At 35.6% G+C, this 7,861-nt stretch overlaps 1 protein-coding gene and 1 long non-coding RNA gene across 2 annotated transcripts in view; both read right to left on the bottom strand.

Annotated features, from left to right (window-relative positions):
• The window catches only part of LOC117181177 (microtubule-associated protein futsch-like), a 186,805-nt gene that overhangs the window by 113,456 nt on the left and 65,488 nt on the right, over positions 1-7,861 (bottom strand). The gene's annotated exons all lie outside the window — the stretch shown is intronic.
• On the bottom strand, positions 1,750-2,256 carry LOC117181911. Its single transcript, XR_004468207.1, has 2 exons — positions 2,154-2,256; positions 1,750-2,070 (listed from the first exon to the last, which is right to left on the bottom strand). It is a non-coding gene; the product is annotated as an uncharacterized LOC117181911 (long non-coding RNA).

The following is a 7,861-nucleotide window of genomic DNA, read 5'->3' as shown; positions in this document are numbered from 1 at the left end:
CAGCCTTGGAGGAGATTATGTTGAGAAATAAAAAAAAAATTCTTAAAAACGTTGTTTTTCTTGGTCAGGCCGGAAACTTATCAATCCACCCTCGTATAAGTACAAGTAATTGTAAAGTATCAAAGTTCCAGAAAATAATGAAAAAAAATGGTAAAATTAAAATTATGTGTAAAAGAGCGTGTTTCAGAACTGTATAAATTATGAAAACATTTATTTGCAAAATTGCTAAAAAATATTAAGCAAGAATTTTTTATTTAAACAACTGCTTTCTGCTGTATTCCTTATTTTGAAAGGGAAATTTACCATTTCTAATCAAATTACCCTTATTCACATTTTTGATGTAGATACTGAAGTTACCATGTTGAATAAAAACACGAATATTTTTGGTTAGAATAAAATCACCTGAAATTCATAATGCATCTGTAATTTTATAGAATCTGTCTGGAAACTTACATAACCTAAAAGTTAAATTCCATATTGAAAGTGAAGATTCGTTATTGTCAGTGAAAACGTTACTTTGGGAGTAGGTAATAATCGGACCTACTCTGTAAGTGGTAAAATTACCAGAAATTATTTTTAAAGTGTACCCAATTATTTGTCGGAACTTCAAATATTCGTCGCGCATGCACGGATGAAAATTATTCCAGGGGTGTTTTCGATATTCGACTCTGAGCATGCTCTGAGCGTGAAGGGGTGCTCAACAATTTTGTTCTGAATTGCACAATTTTTGAACAGGAATGCGCATTAATCTATTTTGCGATTTACTGGTAATCAGCTGGCGGCCATTGTAGTCGTACCGTAGCGGGAAGATAGGTTATACGTTGTACACTTAAGTGAATCTGTGTAAGTAAGAATTTCAGTTTGTCGAAAAATGTTTCTGAACATGACAGTTGATTATTTCGAGAAAATTAATTGAAAAAATACTCTTCTTATTTCGCCATGGAGACTGGCAAAGACTGAGATCAAATACTTTTTGACTATAAAAAACAGTCCGGACTAGACGGTCACTTATAGGCAGCCTATATGAAAAAGTAATCTAAATATTATTTTTATAACTTTTCGGTGTAAATACTCAAGAGACATTTCTAAAACATAATTCTTCAAATCATTTACATTCGCGCACATTTTGTATTTTCTTCTCGCTCTTAACTTTTGCTCAGGCCAAAACGACGGAGAGCGATCCCATAGTACGAAGACGGTTTGCACGTATCCCTTGCACAAGAAATTTGCACAATACACAACCATTCGAGATTATTTTCAGCGAAATCTACGGCATATGTCACACTCATGAGATTCTTAAAATTTCTCAACCAATAAGAAGAGACTATTTTTTTTAACGGTGGAGAACCGCTTCACGCTCAGAGCGCACTCTGAGCGCTAATATCGAAAACACCCCAGATGAAAAGGTCTATTTGAGAAAGTGAATTTATATCAAAATATGCTCCATGAAGTCTGTCATTAAAATCAAGTTTATTACGTTTTACACAGTTTTTTACGCAATGATGAATCTTGAGTGATCCGTCGATGCACATTCTTCACATTTAACCATTTTTAAGTTCCCCTAAATTTTATTTACAATTTTTTTTTAAATTGAGGTAAAGTTTCATTTACGCATGCGTAAATCAGGTTGAAGTTAACACTTACAATCTTAAACTTCCGGTTAATTCACTTAAACGTACTAACACGCATTTTTCGAAAATTATCACTATCTTACGCAGCTCGTCACTAGCAAAAATTGAAGGCACAAAATCGATTTCAAAAGTGAATTTTATTTCTTTAACTTAGAGATTACATAGCTCACACGCGTATTTTCACTTTTCATTCGCCTTCATCGCGGCCGCAGCTTCTCGCATTTCTGGTGTAAGTACACCAGTGTTAGCCTCCGCCATTCATTTCATTTCGGTAGCATTTGGCAAAGGATAATCTTTATTTTGCTGACATCATTTCCTAAAGTTTGTAGGCTGGGGTATGAACTGGATTTTCTCGGCTGATTCCTTTGATTGACTTGTATGCTTGCCGCTGCCACTGCCACTGCATCTCACCTTGCTGCAGGTGAATGAATATCTGGAACTGAAATACCATATCAAAATATGTTAAAATCTTGCGCCGTCTTATGTCAGTTTCAGAAGATAAACAATTTTGGTAATCCTTACCTGTGAATTTTTCACGAAGGATGTGGTAATCAACCCAAGAACCAAGGGTTTACAAGCAAAAAACGAAACAAAAAAACAAACGCGTCAACTTCGCTTGTGAGTCACTTGTAAAGTAAAAGATGTCTATATTAATACCGATGTCGTCACCGCGTCAGACGTCAATCCACTGTTGCCGGATCGACGTATTTTCTCTATGGGAAATTCTGAATTTCCCATAGAGCGACTGGCCACATGAATCCTATTGGGAAAGATATTTTGAATCCACAGATAGATTCACTTTTGGTTTTGGCCTATAACACACGTCCTTCTTTGGAAGGACATGTTCTTCTTTTTCGATTTTTGTCCTTCCGTCCTTCTTTTTTGTCTGATGTCCTTCTTTTTTAAAATTTTCAAGATGTTTCACTTTTTTTATTGGGCGGACCTAAATTTTGTTCAGTTTCTTATGGCGAAGTCTCTAGTCGAGGGGAATAACGTTTGTCGTTTGCCCAATGGCGAAATCACTTGAAGTTTCCTCATTGGTCACGACGTTTGCGTTCGCGCAGCACTTCTCTCATGGAAATTGTGCTTGCTGAAGCTGCAGTGGAACTCTGAGACCGTGTAGAAAATTGAACGGACCTCTTTTTCTAACATGTGTCGATGGAAAGATAGGTCCGTTAGATTTTCGATTTCGAAACGGCCTCGGAGTGCCACTGTTGTCTGCTGATCGTATGAAAAGGTTTAAAAAGGCCATAACCTGGTATATATTAAGTTTGTGTTTCCCGGTCTTCACTTTAGTATTCCAATGGATGTGAAGAAGAAGCGTTCCCATAACTCTGTCATTGTACGAATGTAACGTAAGTACCAAGGAAAGGTTATGTTTGATTACATTCTTAAAGTTTTCTTTTCCCTTTCTTAGTCTAATAAATAATAATGTGTTGCTGTGAGTGTAAATTTTTTTATTTATTATTAACAGGTCTTAAGTTGTGCATTAGCTGTTCTGGTCATCAGAGATGATGTTGAGAAAAAGCGAAAAACGCAAATGTCATTTTACTGACGAATTGCAAAGCAATTATCCATGTTTTATTAAAGGGAGGAATGAGTTTGAAGCTCGGTGTGAGATTTGCGAGTCCTTCGTGTCTGTAGAAACTACTGTTTGGTGGCATTGTACTTCTTTTACTATAAATTTCATGTTTTATTGGAATATGGGTCACGTTTATTTTCTAAGAATTTGCAAAATAATTAAAAATTAGAGTCGATAGGATTAAGTGTGATAATCGAATTAGTGTGATGAAGAGAAAATTTGGAATGAAAAACAAACTAGTTTTGAACTTTTTTTATCAAAGAAATCATTATATCACATTCACCCCTATCGACCCTAATATAAAATACGGGTTTGGAGATTGGGTATTTGTATGCATGCATCATGGAAGAATAGAATGGTACTTGCATTTCAATAACTTTTCGCCTCATTGTATTTTCCATAGGAAAAATTGCCTTGGAAAAGCACGTGAATACTTCAAAACACAGTGCGCAAATTCAAGAAGCATCGACATCTCGGGCAATGTCTCAATTCGTCATCCAAAAGTCAACGTCAGAGGCTTTGAAAGTGTGGGCAATCGAAGGGACTTTAGCCTACCATACAGTGAAACACCACCAGAGTTACCGGTCGATGGACTGCACAAGTAATATAATTCGTTCGCTTTTCGATGACTCGAAAGTAGCTACAAAAATTTCTTGTGCTCGTACGAAAACTCAGTCCATTGTAAATGGAATTTTGTCCAAACATTCAGTCGAGATAGTAGTCAGACATGTACAAGACATTTCTTTTCTGAGCATTAGTACTGACGCTAGCAACCATGGATATTTAAAAATGTTTCCTTTTGTCGTTCAGTACTTCGATCATAATGCCGGAGGCATTCAAGTAAGATTGTTAGGCCTAAAAGAAACTAATAATGAAAAGTCTATGACAGTCTCGAGTTTGATCGTAAATTTACTCACACAGCACGGTTTACAGAAAAAACTTGTAGCATTTGCTGGTGACAACACGAATACAAACTTTGGCGGGCTTAATCGGAAAAGTGGGGAAAATATATTTACACATTTGAAAACTTATCTGAATTCGAATCTTGTAGGCATCGGTTGCCCAGCGCACATTCTTCACAACTCGAGTCATCATGGCTTAGATCAATTCGGCTCATTTGACATAGAGTCGGTTGTTGCTAAAATTTTTAATTACTTTTCGATTTACACCGTCAGGACACACGAATTACAAGAATTTTGTGACTTTGTGGAGGTCGAATTTCGAAATTTGTTATCGCATAGTAAAACCCGGTGGCTGAGCCTTCTGCCTGCAGTTCAACGAATACTGCAAATGTTTCCTGCTTTAAAATCGTATTTTTTATCTATAGAAGAACCGCCGCAAATTCTTTTATCCTTTTTCAATGACGATTTTAGCGAATTGAAGTTTCTTTTTGTTCAGTCTTTGATGTCGATTTTCTTCGATAAAATGAAAGCCATACAAAGGCAAGAGAACAGCGTTTTGGAAATCCTCTCCATAATTAGGGACATTTCAAAATCATTGCAGAACAGATATGATTCTACTTTTCTGCCGCTCATGGTTAAGAGTCAACTTAACAAACTCAGAAACGAAGGCCACGATAAAGCTTGCGATAAGTTTGTTGAGTCAGCCATATTAGTTTACCAAAGAACGGAAGCATACTTGGTCAAATGGACTGAATCGCTTCTTGAATTGCAGGTTTTCGAATGGCTCGATTTCAAACCAGAAAACGAATTAAATTATCAATCATTTTTTTAAAGGAAAGTGGAATGATGTTAAATACTTTGAAAAGTCTTGCAATTCAAAGATTTGTGATTTTTTTACAGCGAACAAAAACAGCAAGTTGTATTCGGAACTTTTAAAAATAGCGCAATATTTCTTTGCCATTCCTGGGCATAACGCCAATTGCGAGCGTATTTTTTCTCTTATAAATATTCAGTGGAGCGACGAACGGATTAAAATGTCACTTGAGGCTGTTAGAAATATTATAACCGTTCAGTTTAATTTCAAAAACCTACAATGTCTCGAATCTCATCAATATTAAAAAAAAAAGAGAACGTCGATTTGTAAAAAAATAGGAAATTCTGAAACGTATGCATAATAATGTACATATATTGCTACATTGTTTAAATAAAACGTTGATGATCTCAAAATATTTATTGGTATTATAATTGTTAATAATTTTATTTATTGTTATTTGTTTAATTTACTCATGTATGAGCATAATAATCTCTTTCAATTTTCAAATAACGCGCCAAATTGGGCTAGGGGTGGGGAAACCTAATGGTGGGAGGTGATCAGGAGTGGGGGGTCCTTCTTTTCATATCTAACCATCTGGTCACCCTGGCCCGGGTATACCTGATTTAACCAAATATGTATACGAAAATGTGGTTTATTCAAAAAAGTTGTTGAAAAAATCCCTGGAAAGCAATCCACGAAAATTCTACGGAAATTGCGTCCACTTTCTGTCGAAATTCCACTAACTTTCCGGCTACAGATTCCAGCCTGAAATTGACACAGAAAGTTCCAAGAAAACACTATACTATGATTACCTTTACCCTATAGATCAATTCCCGCAGGTCTCGACCATCGTTCCAGCGCATCTCGTTTGCACTAGGTGTACAAAATACATCTTCCTCGAGGAAGTTGATTTTTAAATAACGATTAATCGTACATCCACCTATTTTTTTACATCTAGCACACACCAACGTCGTCGTTAAATGACCTCTAATGATAAAAACGGGTCGGGTGCGGCCAATCTTTATTTAGAACTTCCATGAAGAAGATTTGTTTTTTACACTCACTGCACTCGGAAGTTGTTCTCCATGAATGGCGATCATAAAAATGGGTGGAGTGCGGCCAATATTCATTGAAAACTTAACTTTCTCGAGCTTGATGTATTCTTTAAACGCAATGCTCTCGGAATCTATTGTATAGTGACGGGTCACCTCAGTAACCATTGGGGTATGACCAATCCCTATATAGAATTCAACTTCCTCGAAGATGATGTAGTTCGCATACCCGGCACACTTGGAAGTTATTGTAAAATGGCGGGTCGACCCAGTAACTGTTGGGATGACTATTTAGAACTCAACTTCCTTGAGGAAGATGCATCTTGTATATATAGTGCGAGAGCAATAGTATAGCGTTTTCATTGAACTTCCTGAATCCACTTCAGGCTGGAATATGCAGTCAGAAAAATAGTGGAATCTTAAAGGAAAGTAGGAACTTCCACTTGAAATTTCCGTGGAGTACTTTCCGGGGAATCTTTTCACGTGTATGATTCAGAAAAAGAGAGCATTTTCATATGAAGTCGCGATCTTTTAACATTTTTTACCTCTCCGTACTCATGGCAGGGTGAGCAGACGTCCTGATTTATCAGGCCATGTCCTGATTCTTTATAAATGTCCTGATTTATTTATTTTTCATACCCCAAATATAAAATTCGTATTTTTTATTGCGTGGATCTAAATTTGGTTTCATTCTTAGAGGCTAAAATAATTGAAATATGTGACAATAAATTTTTCGATCATATTATAAGCTTGAAAAGTTTTAAAAAAGAAAAAACGAATTATCAGCAATAATGTGAAAAGTCCCGCAAATCCAAGATTTGTGATTTCTTTGCAGTGAACAGAAATATTGCATCCTATTCGAAGGTTTTAAGAGTGGCTCAATATATTTTCGCCATTCCATGACATAAAGTCGTTTGTCGAATGTCGCTTGAAACATTTAAAACGATTAGACTGTAAAATTTAAATTAAAAAATTTGCAATGTTTAGAATCTTAAAAATATTTAAGAAAAAAGGAATACATTGAATTTCTGTGAAAAATTGGACGTGCTGAAGAGTGTGTAAATTAATTTACATATTATACTCTATTATTTCAAAAAAATAGGAGTAATATCCTGATCTTGCGTTAAAGCCATCTGTTCGCCCTGACCCTTTCCCGTCTAGAAATTTTTCCTTGGCCCTGATCGGGCCCAGATCTGGCCAAATCAGGCCCTGATCGGGATACCAGGTCTGGGCCTGATGGCTGATAAAACACACGGCCCGCCCGGAGCCAGATATGGCCGCCTGATCGGTGCCAGATCTGGCCCCGATAAGTTATTCATTAATGATTCATTTTTTAATTAAAGCTCTTTTTTATTGCTTTTTATATCAAAGTAAATACAGCTTCAATAAATAACTTCTGTAATCAAAATAAGAAATTAAACTTATAAAAAAATGTTAATTGTTAATTTGGCGCCTTTCTTTTCTATATCCGCCCCAATCTTTAGCATTAGCAATAACCGTGCTAATATGAGACAACACTTTTTCTTCTGTCACATTAAACTTGGAGCAAGCAACGTCTAAAAATAAGTCAAATAAATATTAGTTCAAACAAAAAATTAATATAATTTTTAGTTTAATAACGATCATGTACATACATTTAATTAATAACAATAAAACATTCATACCCAGCAAGCATGTGCGAAGATAGAATTCTTTAAAAACCTCTTTTGCTCATCGATAAATTGAGACTACCCTTCTGTGAATGAAAATAATATTTCAAATAAGTATGACTTCTTATAAAAATATGTGAAAAATAAAAAAATTGCTTATACAATGAGATTCTCACAAAACGGTGACAACATTCTTCATTCTTTTGAAGTTTTTGATTAAGATTTTGAAAA

Source organism: Belonocnema kinseyi, chromosome 10, assembly GCF_010883055.1.
Source record: "Belonocnema kinseyi isolate 2016_QV_RU_SX_M_011 chromosome 10, B_treatae_v1, whole genome shotgun sequence".
Lineage (NCBI taxonomy): Eukaryota > Metazoa > Arthropoda > Insecta > Hymenoptera > Cynipidae > Belonocnema > Belonocnema kinseyi.
This window is presented reverse-complemented; position numbering and strand designations above follow the sequence as displayed.